The following is an 18,540-nucleotide window of genomic DNA, read 5'->3' as shown; positions in this document are numbered from 1 at the left end:
TTTAACACAGAACCTGGCAAGAACCAAGGGTTTAGTAAAGGTCTGTGGTAGTAGCAAATATTACCTGTTTTCATCTGTGTCCTCAACTTGGTATAGAGGGTCTGGGACACACCTTTACTGTAGGACATTCTATCACACTGGTTAGGAGGCAGGAAGGGGAGGGAATGTTTCCAAGGGGAGAATTTTGGCTTATGTCCCTAGGCAATAGGTGCAACCAATCCTGAAATAGATAATGTCTGCTTGCTCTGTCTGCAGCACGATTTTAAGCATTTTCTTGTCAAAGTACTGAAAAAGAAATCGAGCAAATATATCTTACTCGTGGCCAGGAAAGTGGGATGGTGGCAGCCTCGTGGATATCTTTATAAAAGAAATGGAAGAAGTGATTAAGGGCTTAAAATAATTTTGACTAGGCAAGGGTTAAAGCTGGCAGAACATTTTACAGGCGCAAAAAGTGATCACCACTTTTCATCAAGATGAAATCACTACAACTGCTGAAGTGTTTTAAGCAGTAAAACAGTTAAATGACAATTTCTAAATACACAGTCTCTGTGTAAATATATCATTGTATATGTTCTGCTATAGTATTTGCATATTCCTATTTGCCATCAAAACTGTGTTTCTTTTATTTTACGAAAGACATAGAGATTGTTGTAGGTAATTTTCCCTACCCATGTTCATTGCCTTACCAGCTCATGTAACAACCCAAATTCCTTTGAAAGCCAACTCCACGGAATAGCCATGAAGCACATGGCTTGGAGTCAGGAGGTCTGAGCTCCAGCATGACCACTGTGTTCAAGCTGCTTGATTAGCCACTCACTTCTCTTCTTTAAGTCTTGAGCTTCTTTTTTGGTGAAATTAAAAACAACACCTACATCACAAATTGGGTTCTGAAGTTTGAATGAAATAATGAATGTTAAATGTTTGGAGACTGTGACTGAAGACTGTGAATGCATAATAGGAGCCCACTTAAGATAATTCCAGGGTCTCTATAAAGTCACCTTGGACATTTATTTGACTTTGGAGTTAGACAGGCTTGGATTCCTTTTCTGGCTCCATATACTAGATATCTTTTTTAATAACAATGACCTTTTGTTTCCTGTGGAATAATTATATCAATCTCATAGCACTGAATGCATAATTAGTGTTAAACGCATTACGTAGATTATCTCATTTAATCCTCATTGCAATTCTGCTTTCTTTATCCCCCAGATCCACCCCTTCATCTCTATCTCATGCTGTAAATCCTGTAAGTAGATTTTTTTCCCATTGCCAAACCTGTTTCTTCTCTAATTCTCATTGAAATACAAATACTTTATACATAAGTGTATTAGCCAGGTGATTCTACAAGGATAGATGATAGATGGGTAGATAGATGGATGATACATACATACATACATACATACATACATACATACATAGATTATAAGGAATTGGCTCATAAAATTATAGAGGCTAAAAAGTCCCAAGATCTCCTGTCAGCAACAGGGATACTCAAGAGAGTCAATGTATAGTTCCAGACTGGGTCCAAAGGCCTGAGACCCAGGAGAGAGTATGGTTTAAGTTCCAGTTTGAAAGCTGGTGGGCTCAAGACTCAAGAAAAGCCAATGTTTTAGTCCAAGTCCGCAGGTGGGAAAGCCCAGTGTGCCAGCCCAAGCAGTCAGGCAGAAAGAGTCCCCTCGTCATCAGCCTTTCCATCCTATCCAGGTCATTAATGATTCAAGAAGGGCTGCCCACTTTGAGAAAAGCAATCTGCTTTACCCATCTGAGTTAACATTCATTCCATTGTTGTTTAGCTCAGAGAAGGGTTTTCCTTCTGAGTAAAAATCTGTCTCTTTTAGCTTTTACCTCTTCAGCCCTATTTATAGCACAGAAATCAACACAAAACCATCAACACTTCCATAAACACGTGTCCTGTTCCTGTCTTCTCGGCCCAGTTTGATGATCATGATGATGAAGATGATGATGGCCCTTAACTACGATTTCTTAAATCCCTATAACATGTCATGACCCTTCCGTAATTAGCCTCATTTCATTCACACAACCTACAAAAGCTGAACCAAATTGTCTGTTGTCCAAATGAGTCGCCCAAAATTTAGACGTGGGAGTAGTTTGCTCAATGTCCCCAAGATAGTGGAAGGCAAGTTGGGTTTTGAAATCATGTCTATGTGACTCTCTAGTCCATTCTCCACCTACCACATTAGGTAGCTTTGCCCAAAAGTAGCCAACAAAAAGGAAATCAAAAGTAAATTTATGTTGTACCCACCCAGGGGTCCTGCTAACTACACCAAGGATGTGCTGGAGTAAGAGGGGCCCTTGAACTTAGAGAGTGAATCATTCAGGGGGAAAGAGGTAGTAATTATATTCTCCCTCCCAATTTTATTCACTGTTGTAATTTTGTTTTCACTGTACTTATAAACACCACCAGTAGCTTCTTTTGCTTACCAAGAGACGATCAGCTGAAATTTCTTGGCTGCCCCAAGGCTAATTCTGCAGGGAACCTTCCTAATTAAGTCAGCTGTGCAGACTTTCATATGATTGTCTTAGTTCTCAAGAAGTCTACCTGTTCAAGCATCATGTCCCCAGACTGCAGATGTTCGATGAACTGTGCAATACTCAGCCACTCCTCACGGGTAACACTGAGGTGAGAGCAGGCATGGGGCCAGTGGCAGTAGGATGGCTGCCCTGAAACTCTGTGGCAGCCTTTGGTGATGCCAGGTATTTAACTGGCTTTTCTTGAGTGGGATTTACTTAAGATTTCTCTTGTAATCCCGTGCATCTATAATCATCGACCTGTGGCAGGAAGTGTATTACAGGCTGAGGGATGGCAGGTAGGTCTGCAAGTCATAGCTAGGGATTCCTCAGTTGTTCCAGACAAACAAGATGCCAAGGGTTGGTCACATATCCTGCTCGTTCCTTCGGTTTATCCTAAACAAGAGCACTGGTTCTCAGACTGTAATGTGAGTAAGAATCACAGGAGAACTTGTTTATGATGCACAGCCCTATACCTGAAGCCCAGAGATTCTAAATTATAGGTCTTGGGTAGAGCTTTGGAATCTGCATTCTAACATGTTTCAGTGATACAGAGAAAACACTGTGAAACCAACCATAGAGGGGACCTGTATTAAACTGGTTCCCCAGAAAAAAGAGCTTAAGGCATTAATGGTTGACTACTTTATTAGAGAATTTGATCCTAGGGAAGCTGGAATGAGGGCAAAAGGGGATATGACAGGCTGGGAGAGAGTGCCAATAGGATGCGATGACACCAGGCTGGCTAAGCACTTCATGTCATGCCCAAGGAATTATTCCATCTCACTCTCTCATGATATTATCTTCCTGGTGGCCTCACAAGCCACTGTGTTCTGGACAGTTCCTTTGGGTAATGGAGAGGAAGAGCATATCTGCCAGCTTAAGTTTCCCAATGTCAAAGATAAAGCCCAAAGGGTTCTAACTCCCCTGTGTGTTCAGTTGTTCCACATGGGCCCAGGTGAGTCCTGCAGCATCTCACGCTCGAGCAGCAGCTGAGGGGCTCAGTGCTGGAGGTGAGAGGTTCCAGGTGTGGCTGTGAGGCTGGGTGCTGGCAGCCTCTAGAGGCAGAGATGGAGTAGACGCAGCAGAGACAGCTAAGGAAGCTCATGTAGAAGGCCACTGCAGCCAGATCTGGCTCTGAACTAATGGCCAAGAGGACCTGATTGGCACTTCCAAGCCATCTGACACAGACTCCAGGGCCAAACCTCCTCACCCCACCTACTTGGAGAAGAAATCTAATTGTGGACAAGAACAAAATGGGGTTGAAGGCAAACCATGGGGACTACACTCTCCATGGACTGAAACATGAAACTCTGAGCTGGAAACTCCTCTCTGCTCCCTTCCCCGCATGCACCTCTATTTTGGACAAGATTGACTAGAGAACCACATGCCTGGAAAGCTGATCTGGACCAGGCTGAGGGGAGAAGGAAACAAGCCTCAGGGAAGTTACCTGGGGGTAAGGAGTTTGTTCTCCCTTCACATCTCTCACCTCTGCTGTGGTAAGATCCAGAAGATCCCTGCAGGGCCAGGATGAGCATAAGGAGAAGCAGGTATAGAGCAGGCCGTGGAGTTTAGTCTAGTCTTGGAGGAAGGGTGGAGCCAAGGAAGGGCTTCAGAGTTGTCCCAGTGTGAGATAGGTCAAGCCCAGACCCAGCCACTGTCTGGTTTTCTAACACTTAAACTCTCAGAGTTCCAATCTCCTTCTTTTAAAATAGAGAGTAAAGTCTGTCCTGAGAAGTGGTGGGAGTGTTCACCTAGGATAATACATGCAGAATAAGTGGGACGGCACAGGTGCTCAGCTGGTGTGAGAGCCTTCATTCCTTACCTTCTGCCCCAAGGTGTAGTCTGAAGGCCTACACCTCACAGGACAGAAATTCAGTAGAATTGGGGAATCTTGTATGAGTCAGCAAAAAAGGGGGTGCTTTTGACTGTGCTTATGCCACTGGTGTTTATGCCGCTCAAAAGGCTGACATGGCAGTTGTTGGGTCCTGGGGGATGATTCAGGGATGGGCCCTGAAAATGGTTCCTTCTCCCCTATCACAACCAATAGCAAGACAACCAATGTCAAGCCAGGGCAGCCTTTGCATTGAAAGGCCTGGAATATTTGAAGGCATGACCTCAGGTGCTATTTAAACAGAGATTACAGCTGCTGTTCATAGGATCTCTACCACCAGGGCTGCAAGATGGTTTAAAGCTATGGTCTCCCTTTCTACAACACACAGCAAACGTCTATCATATTTGCCTTCCTAAAAAACCTCAGATCATTTATTTAAAATGGCATTATAAAAATACTGTTTTGATGAGGGAAAAAAATGTGTTTGGAACTAGAGAATTATGGGCTTGCATTAGGAAAATTGTTTTTCTACAGGAATTTCCAAAACAATGGTGTTTCAAGGTTATTCATATATGCTTCCATGTCAGTTTCCTAGGTCTGCCATAACAGTACCACAAATCATGCAGTTTATGACCACAGACACATGTTTTCTTACAGTTCTGGAGGCTAGATGTCCTAAATCAAGGTGTCAGCTGGGCCATGCTTCCTCCAAAGCCTCTAGGGGAGGTCCCTTCCTTGCCTCTTCCAGCTTCTGGTAGCCCAGGCATTCCCTGGCTCATGGCAGTGGAACCTCAACCTCTACCTCCATCTTCATGTGACCACCTTCTCCCTGTGTCTCTGTGTCTTCACAGGCTGCTCTCCTTTCTGTGTGTCTCTCCTCTTCATTTAAGCACATCAGAAGAAAGCAAATTCATGGTTACCGGGGGGTAAAGGGGTGGGAAGAGATAAATTGGGAGTCTGAGATTTGCAGATACTAACCACTATATATAAAATAAATAAACAACAAGTTTCTACTGTATAGCACAGGCAACTACATTCAATATCTTTTAGTAACCTACAATGAAAAAGACTATGAAAACGAATGTATGTCTATGCATGACTGAAACATTATGCTGTACACCAGAAATTGACACATTGTAATTGACTGTACTTCAATTGAAAAAAAAAAAAGAACATACTCAATCCATAATGGGCAATCCCTCAGTACAGGAGCCATGCTTTCATCTAAGACCTGGTATTAATGACACGAAGCCTTAATATTCAAATTGTTTGGCATAAATTGAGAAATCTAGGTAACCCCTTATTAACCCGTTCCATCTGCTCATCTGTAAAGTTTAGTGAGTGTTGTTCCAGGTGCTGGGAACAGAGCATGAACAACACAGATCAAGTCCAGGCTTCAAGCAGCTTGTATCACTCCTTCATTAATATTCACTGAGCACCTACTATATGTTTGGGGATGTTCTACATGGCAGATTTCAAAAGGGACAACAGTCCACCTTCCTGAAGCATGCATTTTAAGAACTTTTCCCCCTCCTTCTTCTCTCCTTGAAGTGCCTTAGAATTCTTCTCTCCACATTTTGCATTGTTCTAACCTTCCTCTTAGGAAGTTATGGACCACTCAAATTTTATATGTTGAAATCCTACTCTCAATGTGATAGTACCTGTCAGTGGGGCTTTGAGGGGTGGTAATTATGATTACATGAGGTCGTGAACCCTCATAAATGGAGTAACACCTTTATAAGAGAGCTTGCTTCCTCCCTCTGCCCTCCATCCTGTGAGGATGCAATGAGAATTTGGTGGTCTGCAAACTTAGAGAGGAAAGTAATTCTGGTTTGCTTCTCTTTCCTCCTAGAAAATATTTAAAAGAAAGAGAGAATTAACGGAATGAAAAGTTTAAGATGTGGTATATCTATACAATGGAATACTACCCAGCCATAAAAAGAATAAAATAATGCCATTTGCAACAACATGGATGGACCTGGAGATCATCATTCTAAGTGAAGTAAGCCAGAAAGAGAAAGGAAAATGCCATATGATATCACTTATATGTGGAACCTAAAAAAAAAAAAAAAAAAAAAAAAAAAAAAGACCAAAATGAATTCATTTACAAAATAGAAACAGACTCACAGACATAGAAAACAAATTTATGGTTACTAGAGGGTAAGGGGGTGGGAAGGGATAAACTGAGAGTTCGAAATGTGCACCTCCTGGGGAGTGACGGAAATGTTAGCTATCTTGATTGTGGTGGTAGTTTCATGCATGTATACATCTACCAAAATTCATCAAATTGTACATCTGAAATATGTGTTTACTGTACAGGAATCATAGCACAACAAAGATGTTTTTTTAAAAAAGAGAGAGAGAAAATATGGGAAAAAAAAAAAAGCTTAATGTGTTCCTACTTAAAAGCCAAAGCCCAATTCCACTTCGGGTGCTGAGTTTGGCTTCCTTCCTCTCCTCTGCTGCTCTGAGCCCTGCCTCGTCCCACCATCCCCTCTACACACTGTTCATCACCGGGGTTAAGCGAAGCCTATCAAGGACTCCTCAGCGGTGTTTGTACTGTTTTCATTTTTCTTCATCTGATTCTCTCTTTGAGACTCAAATTCAGCCGATGTGAAGACAGATGGCATGAGGCCCCTTTGCCCTGCCAGCTTAGCCACCCTGGCCAGGATTCAGGCCCTGTGTGGAGAGGGAGTGATTTTGCCAGCATGGGCTAAAAATACTACTGTGTTTTTAACCTCCGGGGAAAGTGTTTGGCAAACAGCCTATAGCAGATCCGTGTGTGTGCGTGGATGATGTCATAGTCCTGGCCAGATTTGTCTAAACAAGGCTCTGCTCAAGAAAAATGGCTAGCTAGAGCCACCACTGAAATGTAAAATTAGGAGACATAGCTATGCTGGTCTGGAAAGAGAACTGGCTAAGAGATTAGAACTTGGGCCACTGTCGGTTCTTCCTCCAAATCACCATAGTGGTTGGTCACTTCACCTCAAAATGACTCCACTTCCTTATTGCAAAATGAGAGATTCAGTCTATAGCCAATTTAGTTCAACTATCGCTGGGTGATGTAGTTCTTGGTATTGTAATGGACTCCAAGATGGCAGACAACTATAACCACCCTCCAGAAATGGATACTTTGTTATGACATGTATAGCCCCAAACCTCATCCCTTCCTTGGGAACCTCTCGTGAGGCTCCCTCTGCTCAGAAATCTCTTCTCTCCTGAGCCGCACTTGGCTGGATTCTTTCTACCACTCAGGCCTCAGCTGCAATGTCACCTCTGCAACCTCAACCCCAGACCACCTTATATAAGGAAACCCCATCCTATGCATCCTAGGCCACTCTCTGTCCTCTTATCCTGTCTCATTCCTTCATTACGCTGTGCTTTCTCTTACATTTTTTTCTTTCTTTATTTTTATTTTAATTTTATTTTTTTTAATTGAAGTACGGTCAGTTGCAATGTGTCAGTTTCTGGTGTACAGCACAATGCCCTAATCATGCATGTACATGCATATGTTCATTTTACATATTTCTTTATCACTGACATTTCACCTGTCCCGTGGCCCTGGCAGAACAAAGCCACTAATGTCCTTAAGCTGTCGTGGTGCCAGTGCTGAGAAGGGACACCTGGAGACAAGTGCATCTATCACCAGTATGGTGAGAACTTGGTAATTCTGAGACTCTGTTTTGTTTTGTTTTTTTCCAAATGGGTAATGGCAATAATGACACCAACGTAGAGGCGGCATTGTGGTGATTAACTTATGCATTTATGCCAAGTGCCTAGAACAACGTCCAGTATATCTGGATGTCTTAATTTTTACAGTTAGCACCATGAGGCCCTCCTGGGAAAAAGTAATGTGAGCTACACAATCTAATCGTATTTAGTGGGTAATCAGTCATTGATAAACCACCTATCATTTCTGTGACTAAAGAGGTTAGAGGAGAATCACTATGCTGCACACCAGGCATTAACACAACATTGTAAATCAACTATACTTCAATTAAAAAAAATAAGAGTAAATAAAATTTTAAAACAGAATTAGAGGAGTCCAAGAAACTGAGCAGAGACATTCAGGGGAAAGCTCTTCCTGCATTTACTTACCTCCTTCACCTCTGCGATTTCCAAAGGTCTGGGGCACGGGTGCAGCAAAACTAGGGCAGGAGATAAATCCAAAGGAGAGGAGATGTTACATTCAGCAGAGCCCTTCACCTGTGAGCTGTGAGATATTACACTGAGTCCTGGATTTCCCTGTGTTGGGGACTGCCTTCCTGTGGGGTGTGTCAGGGTGGTTGGGCCAGGAAGCAGGGAACACCTGAAGATTCCTTCTGGAAAGAATATATTTCTATGGGAACAGCCCTACCAGCTTTCACTCACTGAATATGGCCAGATGTGTTTATGTGTCGAGATTTTCCCCAGTGCTTCTTAGCAGCCATGAAAATTACCCAATGGGCAGCACAGACCCAGGTGAAACGGAGCACGTCTGAATTCCAGCAGAGGACGTGACTTAACGTTCAGCCGAGGTTCTTCCAAAAAATGCCAGAGTGATGCCAAAGGGAGAACACAGCTCCATGGAGGGCTCATAGGTGTGCCCTGAAGGAGCCAGGATATGAGATGAGAAAGGAAAGGTAATTAACGTGAGGTGAGCCCCTCCTGGGGGCTCACAGTCAGACTGCCCGAGGCACCCACATAAACAGGTGCTAAACAATAATTAATCAGAAATGCCGGTGCTAATTAACCCAGGGATCCACCCAGGAGCTCCTGCATAATTGGTAAAAAATATACAGAGATTTTGATCAATTGCAGGAGACAGTACCTTCAACTAGGAGTTTATAAAATAAATAACACTTCTACCCTGAGGGTGCTGGACAGTCTCTTGTGTCTTGGGGGGGTATCTGTATATGTAAGCTGCACGGTGCGATCCCAGACTTGACACCACCCCGAAACCAGCTGTGTGACAGCAGTCTGAACTTGGCAGTCACCACTGGCTGAAAGGAAGAAACCAAACACCACATGGTATTGGGATGTTTACCCAGGACCTGCAAATTTTTTATCACCTAAATTTGTTTTATTCAAAAAAGTTGGAAAGAAAATTGGGGGGTGAGCAAGAATAACAGGAAACTGATACGGTTAGGTCAGGCTTTGCCATCTCTCCTCTTTTTATTTTTCTCCTCCAACACATTGTCTCGGCCTTAGAGAGGAAGTCAATTAAGAATTAAATCTGTTTCTGCATAAAATGGTTATTCATAAGAAGTCAGTTTCTGCAAAGGAAACTGGGTGATGGGTACTTCTTAAGACGTCTCTGTAATATTTTGGCAATTTCTTGTGAGTCTATAATTATTCCAAGATAAAAAGTTTAAAAATAAGAGCTTTTTTAAAGTATAAATAAAAACTTCAGTTTCTCTTCACATGCCTTCAATTCACAAAAGTTGAAAAAAGTATTTAAATATCTGCCTGAATGTGTTCCAGGTCATTGATGTGTTTTCCTATCGGTCTGTGTTTGTGTGATAATTTTATGATTTCATGCACTGAAAAATGCTGTGGGGCTAATCATGTCACACTCCTCTTTAAAGGTGAGAAAAGAAAGAATCCGTTAAATTAGATAACTTGCTGAAATCCATTCAATGAGTGGAGCCAAGAGGGCTCTGAGCTAAGCCAGCGTAACTCTGAAGCCTGACAGTCTTGTAGGTCTGTCTCCCAGCAGGGCCTGTGAGAGCCAGGAAAGTCTTCCTTTCGCTCCGTCTCAGGTACCATGGACCTACTTGAACATGAAGGGGCTTTAAAATTCCTGCTTTTCAGGGAGAAGGTATAGCTCAAGCGGTATAAAGTATATGCTTAGCATGCGTGAGGTCCTGGGTTCAATCCCCAGCAGCTCTTCTAAAAATAAGTAAGTGTAATTACCTCCCCCACCCACTCCAAAATAAAGTAATTAAGTAATACAATAATACATTGTTTTCTTAATTCCTGCTTTTTGGTTCTTTTGGTTTGTTGGGTTTTTTTTTTTTTTTCTCCTGTAATTCTTCCATGCGATCTACCCAAGGTCGTCATACCCTGAGTGGACTTCCCAGAAAGTAAAAACTCACCTTCTCGAGCATTGGCATAGGAAAGTCCTATTCAGACTCACAGGCAATCTGCATGCATCCCGCATCTTTTATTCACACACATGGGGGATCATGTACCCACCAGTTAGTGTCTGGTGACCCCATGACATGCTTTAGTGGCCCTGTGGGAGGCTCCAGGGAAGATCAAGGCAGCTGGGCATTTAGACATACATTCCTTTTGACCTTGACTCTTCTCCCCGACACCAGCTTTACTCCCTGTCCCTCCCTTCCCTCCTCTTCCTCCCGACTTCCACTCTTCCTTCCTGCGGTCCTTCCTTTCCTCTCCCCTCATCTTCCCCCCTTTTTTGGTCTAGCAAATTCCAGCTCATCTTAAAGGTTTCAGCTTTAATATCACTCCGCCTTCCAAGGGAAGTCTTTTCTGACTCCCCAGACTAGAATATATTTGCCTCTTGTGCACTTTTGGGTCCTCTTTGTTTCTGTCTCTGATCATTATTTCTCATTCAGTGTCTCTCTACCCTATTAGATTTTAAACTCCAAGAAGGTAGGGACAAGATTTTTTCTTTTTCACCTGTTTCCAGCCCAATACCTGGCAAATAGCAGGTAGGGAAGTGGATAACTGTTGCTAAATGAATGAATGTCTGATCAGGTCCTATTCATTGCATTGATCACAGGTTGTAGTTTTATAGATACTTGTAAACTCCATTCATTGACTTTCTCCTCCTCTGGGCTGTGAGCTTCATGAAGATGACGATTAGGTTGTCTTCCACCTAGTTGTATTTTTAGTGCTTAATAGAGTGCTTGGTACATGATAAGATATTCAACAGATAGTGAATGGATGGATGAGCAAATGAATGAATAAATGATATTTCAGGAAAAGCTATAAATACTACCTACCCTATTAACCACATTCTCACTATACCAAACTGCCTTCAATTCTTCTTTGGTAAAAAGCAGGGATCTTTGTAGCATCAGACTTAGGTTCCCATAGCAGTCCAGCCACTAACTAGATGCAAACATAGGTATTAGATTATTGGCCTTTGAAGACCACAATAACCTCCTTCCCTGTTTCTCCCACTTGAGTGATCTTTTCCCACATTCGTTCGGATTTGGCCATGTGATTTGCTCTGGCGAACAGGGCCATAGCAAACGGTGCAAGCAGAGTCTTGGAAAAGGCTTGAGCATTGGGACGTTCCCTTTCTTGCTGCAGTTAGAGCCCTGAACCCATCATGTGGATGAGCCTGAGCTAGCCGACTGGATGAGAAGCCACATGGAGAACTGAGGTACCCGGCTGACTTCCTGCCCATTGACAGAAACATGAATGTGACAACCCCACATCATCCAGCTGCCTACCAACCCCCTTGCAGAGACCAGATGATCAGGTCCTGTTATAGGTTGAATTGTGTCCCCAAAATGCATATATTAAAGTCCTAACCTCCAGTGCCTCTAAATATGACCTTCCTTGGAGACAAGTTCTTTAAAGACATAATCAAGTTAAAATGAGATTCTTAGGATGGGCCCTAATCTGATGTGACTGGTGGGCTTAAAAGAAGGATAAACATGGACACAGACACAAGAGAATGTCATATAAAGATGAAGACTGCCAGGTGTCCTTCCCTCACTGCCATCAGAAGGAACCACTCTGCCAACACCTTGATTCAGACTTCTAGCCTCCAAAACTAGGAAACAATTCACTTCTGCTGCTTTAGCCACCCACTCTGTGGAAGTCTGTATTATAGCAGCCCCAGAAAACTAACTCGGGTCCAGACCAAAAGAGCTGACCAACTGACCCACACAACAGGGAGCTCAATCAGACTGTTATTGTTTGAAGCCCCTCATGCAGCAAAAACTAGTTGATCAAGTGGATAAATGAATCTCTCTAGGCTCTAGTTTTCACAATTACAAAAGGAGTTTAAACCCATTTTCCTCCCATGATTATCAAAATTTGTAGACACTGACAGGCATAGGCAGAATAGATAAACAAGATTATACTGTATAGCACAGGGAAATATATACAGGATCTTGTCCTGCTCAGCACAGGAACTGACGTATAAATACTATTTGATGAGGGCTTACTTTCTGTGTTACCTTGGGAGTGTATGGTGAGTCAAAACCAGAGTTCTTAACCCAAGAAAATAAAAACTTCTTCCTTTGAATTATTTTAACTGATGCTGTATATAGGGCATCAGTTTATACAAATCTACAGTATCTAATGGAGAGCACTAAGAGAACAGCAGACACTTAACAATGACTTGCTGGCAGTTTAAATGGACCAGGGTTCAGGCGGAGCAAAATTAAAATATTGAAATCTTGAAAATAAAATTATTGAAATACCTCTAAAACATAAATAGATTACCCCTCAATTGTAGGGGTAATGGAAACTAGTTGAGAAATGAGCTCCCACTAACCCAAGATCACATAGCTGATGTTCAATACAAGCAAGAAGAAGAGACAGGTGTTTCTCATTCCAGATCCCAAGCCCCCTCTGTAGCACTTGAAGGCCTGGGTCTATGTGCCTTGAACGGCCTCAGGAAGCCACTGGCACTATCAAGTCACAAGATAATCGCTGTTCGTGTGCATCGGAAACAAGACTAACAAAACCCAAATGCACTGTTCTAGCGCATTCTGGTAATATCGAGGTGCCGCATAAGGACACTGTGTGTCTTTAAGGACACCCTTTGGGTTGGGAGACCTCAGCCTCCCACAGCTTCATTTATTGCACTTGAACTCAAGAAGAGGAAGTCCCACCTGCACACAGATCACAACACCCAAGGGCTGTGGCCACATTTCACAGGAAACCAGACCTAAAACGGACTGAGGCAGAGTTTCTGCGAAAGGACACTACTTAACATTGAGAATAACTCTACACTCAGCCAATTGAACGGATTGCCAGCTCCTGAAGTTCCTCGTGATGCTAGCACGGAGCCCCCCACCAAGGGACATCTCAGCACAAGGCTGTTTGTGCTCCCCACGCTGCTCAGGTAAACCACGTAGGCCAGCCTGGTCTAAGTGGTCATCTCTGTGTCATAAAGGATCATTGGGAAAGAGCTGACCACCAAGAATAAAAGGTTTTTCTAACATGGAATGCAGGGCCTTCTATAAAGCATCAAACAGGCAGAAAGCAAGCCAGTTCTCTTAATCAGCTTTTAAAAATCCCTTTATTCTGCTGGAAGAAGGAATCATGATACTAACCGATAAAAAAATGAAAAGATTAAATTGAAACAATTGTCTCTTCCTGGAGCTTGGGGCCCTCGACTGTGGGCTACTAAAATCTAGAGGCCAGAAAAGTTGTGGGCTTTCTTGGCTGAATTTTATCAAGATAGCCTTGATTCAAAGTAGGCGTTAAGTCCTAGAGCTTCTGTGAGTATACGTATATTTTTTTAACTTTCTAACTTGAAATGGTTTTCTTTCTGTCTTGGTGTGGAGAAGGGTGTGAACTTTGCATTCATGCTGACCATCCTCCCTCTGTAGAGGTGAGGAGTCCAAAATGGGGGAGCGAAGTTAGGGTAAAATGCCCACCTTCTGGGGGTACCAGGAGGCATCTCTTCCAGATGCCTCTTCTTCTTAGAGAGAACAAAGAATAAACTAGAGCAAGGCAGAAAAGAGAACGGGTGTCCCCAAATGTCTATACTTTAAAAGACCAATGCAGCTGGATTCCATCAGCGCTGGTTTTATTACTCTGTACCAACGTTACTTACCTACTTATCTCTCCCTGTTGTGGCATGGCCCCTCAAGGAAGCTGTTCCTTTGGATTCTCAAGGGCCACCCAAGTCACAGGGAATAGGCATTTCAAAAACCAGGAAGCCAATAGTAGGTCAGGCTAATTGGAGGTCAGTTACGAAATGACAAAGCTTCAGAAATCCTCTGAGAAACTAAAGATAAAATATGCCTTAGAGAAGCAAGAAGGGCAACTGGTGTTTATTTAACTCTGTTTCTTGCCAACCCATCTCTATGCATTAACTCATTTAATCCTTACATCCAACCTTGAAAGTCAAGTATCATTTTCCCTGGTTTACCAATGAAGAACTTGAGTGGCCCAAGTAAACGCTCAGGGTGGTCCAGGCACTGATATCAGTAACAGAATTCAAAACTACACTGATTTGCACCTGATTCTAACTGATGTGAATGGTGGCCGCTGTTCCTTTGCAGCTTCATAGAGCTCATCTTTTGTCTGTTCATGGAGTGCCCTCTTAAAGGTGATATTTCTCTTTCTTTTCTCCAAGGCGCCCTCTCAGATGACTCTATAAACAAGACCATCCTAAAACCAAAGGTCATGTGGTTTTCTGTACTATCTGGCTCCCTCTTGCTTAACGCCTGAACCCATCTCCAGCTCACTTTGCCATGAGTCAGATGCTGTCTTGGAAAGACTGTAGAATTTAAAATCTAACTCAGTCGCTCAGGATCCCAACTCTGCAGCTTGAACAGATATGTTACTTTATTCCTTCTAATCCTCAATTCCTGCATCTTTACAAAGGAGCAAGAGCACATCACTTGTATTGACAACTTTTTAGCCTCAATAATATAATATTTATATTCAATGACATAAAGTGTATAGTTACTACCTAGCATGTACTCAGCAAATGTTGGCTCTTTCTCCATTACTTTCCTTTCCTCATCCGACATCAGCTCTGGCATTATTCCTAAAACATGATCATAATCAGCATGGAATTGATTCATACAGATAAATTATGATGATTTCACTTTAATAATCTCATTAGAGGATAGTCACATACCACAGTTACATGGCCTTGCACGACATACAGAGCTTTTGAGCACATTGTCTATTTAACGATCTCAACAACTTAATGAAGTAGGCAGGGTAGTAGTAGATATTAAAACTGAGGCTCAGGTAGTTGATGAGGATGGACGGTATGGTGATAGGGAGAGGAGGCTTTGAGGTCTGTCAAAGCTGAATGTGAATGGGGCGTGTGACTTAATTATGTGTTTGGGGGTAAGTGGCTTAACTTCTCTGACCTTAGGTTAGCTGTCACTGGTGTTTTGTAGTTCAAAACTGGGTGGATTAATACACATTATGGGTTGCTAAGTGATGAAAAAGAGCATCTTTGGAGTGTCTGACACAGGAGATGTGCAGGAAACGGATAAACGGCAGTCATGGAGTGTTGACACCAAGGTCACAGGGAGCAGCAGAGTTAAATCTAGAAGTATCCTTTTATGAATACCGCCACATCCAGCAGTTAGATTCACCGTTGCAGGCAACTGCCAAGGTCCAACAGGCCCTAGGCTCTGGACAGTGGCTCCAGGCCATGCCTACCCGTCCTAGCATGAGAAAGACAGAATGTTCAGAAGGGTTAAATTATTAAACAGAAATGAGTAGTTGAGCCTAAGTTAGATTTAAAATTTTTAACAGATTGAATAAAATTTTCAATGATTTTGGAAAGTTATCAAGAAGGCTGAGAAACATCAGGTTATACAGGTTAGCTATGAAAAACAGAATCGTGGGAAACAGCATCATAGAAAGTTTTGTGATTTTTTTTTGCTTCTGTTACATCTGCAGACAGAATACTTTGGGAATCAGCACCATGCTTCTTCATCTTAATTTTAATCATGACTTCCAAACAGCAATGACCAGTAGATTGCCATTTGAGTGCCTGCTATGTGCTGTATAATGAATACTCATTGTTTCTCACTTTTTTAGTAGATACACTTATTCTTATTCCAAAAAGAGGATACCGAGGTTCAGAGATTCCATACAGTGTCCATTTCACACCAGAAAGCGGAAGCAGGTCTACTGAAATCCCAAGCTCCTGCTCTTTGCACTCCATTCCATCAGAGCCCGGCTGGATGTGCTCAGGGTCATGATCACAGTATCGTTTTCCTTCAGACTAACCAACAGCATTTTAGAAGTCCCAGATATGCCATAAGCAACAGTAAAAATATGCATGTGAGTTTGTTTTTCATATTTCATTGGTGATGCTAACTGAAACACTGTTTCCCAAGCACTTATGTGTGGTAATTAGAATGCCACCTTGTTTACATGGCTTTGTGCATAGCTGTTTGCATATTAATGAGCCAAGTATGAGCCAAAAGATCTGGGTACCACATGGAAATTCAATACCCATGCATTTGAGGGCATAGTCCTTAATTGTGGTGTCTTCTCTGTTGTATTTAGCATGAGATAAATACGAAAGTTGGCTAGTAACCCCAGCCCAGCTTCTGAGAGGACTGAGCATTTGTGGTGTCCTTAGGGACCCACACTGAGTCATCAGCTTTGCAGATTCAGAAGACTTATTTTATCCAAGGCACTCAGAGTTGATGGGACTTAAGGGCATTGCCAGACTCTGGTATTCGGGGCCCTACCTCCATCCATCTTCTGTGACTTTGTTCAAGTGTTAAAAGTGTACTCAAGTTGTAAGTTCCCTCTCAGGAGGCAAATCTACACAGGATATCAAATGACTGTCAGGAGGTGGCTTGGTTAGCACAAAGTCAGAGCTGGGTCATTGTAATAGCTGGGTTTGCTAAGCTATTGATGATCTGCTATCTCAACAGGCACCTGGGAGCCAGGCTGCCCTACAACTGCTTATGAATATTCATAGAGCAGGTCACCCTTACTCTTGGGCAAATCTAGGGATCTCCTGACCACTCCATCTCTATGGGCCTTCCCAGAGAACACGTCCACACAGTCCTTATCCCAAACTCCTACTTCTGTTGCCAAGCTCTCTCTGTTAAACCACCCCACCCAGTCTCTGAGAAATAGATAGCCTGGGTTTGAATTCAGACTGTTACTTCCTAGCAGGTTAATTTTAGACAAGTTATTTAACTTCTCAGAACCTTAGATTATCATTTATAAACTGGAATTGCAAGACCTACCTTTTGCATTTGTGTTGAGAAATGAGATACAATATGTAAAAGTTACATGTTATATAGTGTCTAGCAATAATTAAGTGCAAAGTAAATGCTAATGGCTATATTATCATTTTTAGCAGTTATCATGAGTTTACATTCAAATAAACCATCTTTAGATTCTTTTGGGGAGGGTGTCACTTTTTAAGAATTTTGGCCTATAAAGAAGTCTTATTTTGAGTTGATTTCTACAGAAAGTTAATCTCCTCATTTTTGCATTTATTTCAATCAGTCATCTATCAAAGCTTTAGTAGTATCTTCCAACTCCTCAAATGCACTGATCCTCTGAAAATACAAAGATTTCATGAAAAATGATAGAAGTTCCTTTGGAATACTTTCCTTGCCAATTTCATATCCTCTGTGCCGTTCATGGTGCTGAAACTTAGAAGTTGCTCAATACTTGCCTGTTGAACTAGACTTGCAAAAGTTCAGAATTTACAAAATGCTTTCACTTCCATGGTCTCATTTGGTTTCCAGAATCTTCCTCTGAGCAAAGGAGCATGAGTGCTTATATCCTCATTTTTCAGATTAGAGATAGTGAGGGTCAACTTGCACAATTCACAGTACAATTCAGTGTACCTGGGCTTAAAGACCTGCCTCACATCTTGCTAGGAAAGTGATCCTGAATAAAAGAAGGGACAAAGAAAGCATTAATTATATAAAGGAAGTTCAATTTAGGAGTTAAATTCTAAATGCTCTTGAAGTTACAAATTAAGTGATGATCTCATCTGAATCCATACTGTGCATTTGTTCGCTAGACAGATTTGGCCAAAGAAGGACTCTCACTGAACAAAACGACAGAATTGTTCAATATTGAAAAATCTGGGTCACTTGGATTGTTGCCTTACCATGGAATCTAAATTAAATGGAATGTCCTACATAGGGTTCTAGCATTCAGTAAGTGGTACCACCAATATCATTGTAATTGTCATCTTTATTATTATTATTATTATTATTATTATTATTATTATTATTATTATTATTATTATTATTAATTACATCACTCTTAGTCCAGTCTTGGTTAGACTACCTGACTTTTCATGCCTTTTCTTTTTTTTTTCTTCCCTTTTTTTTTTTTAATTGAAGTAAAATTTGACTCATAAAGTTGTATTGGTTTCTGGTGTACAACATAGTGATTCAGTGATATATATAAATATATACATATTCTTTTTCATATTCTTTTTCATTACAGGTTACTACAAGCCTTTGAATATGGTTCTCTGTATACATTTTACTGTATAGATCTCTGACAGATCTATACAGTAA

At 41.9% G+C, this 18,540-nt stretch overlaps 1 protein-coding gene across 1 annotated transcript in view; it reads left to right on the top strand.

Annotated features, from left to right (window-relative positions):
• Nucleotides 1-18,540, top strand: part of CLNK (cytokine dependent hematopoietic cell linker) — a 183,819-nt gene that overhangs the window by 26,179 nt on the left and 139,100 nt on the right. The gene's annotated exons all lie outside the window — the stretch shown is intronic.

Source organism: Camelus ferus, chromosome 2, assembly GCF_009834535.1.
Source record: "Camelus ferus isolate YT-003-E chromosome 2, BCGSAC_Cfer_1.0, whole genome shotgun sequence".
NCBI lineage: Eukaryota > Metazoa > Chordata > Mammalia > Artiodactyla > Camelidae > Camelus > Camelus ferus.
Note: the sequence above shows the minus strand (reverse complement) of the source record. Positions and strands in the feature narration are given on the sequence as shown.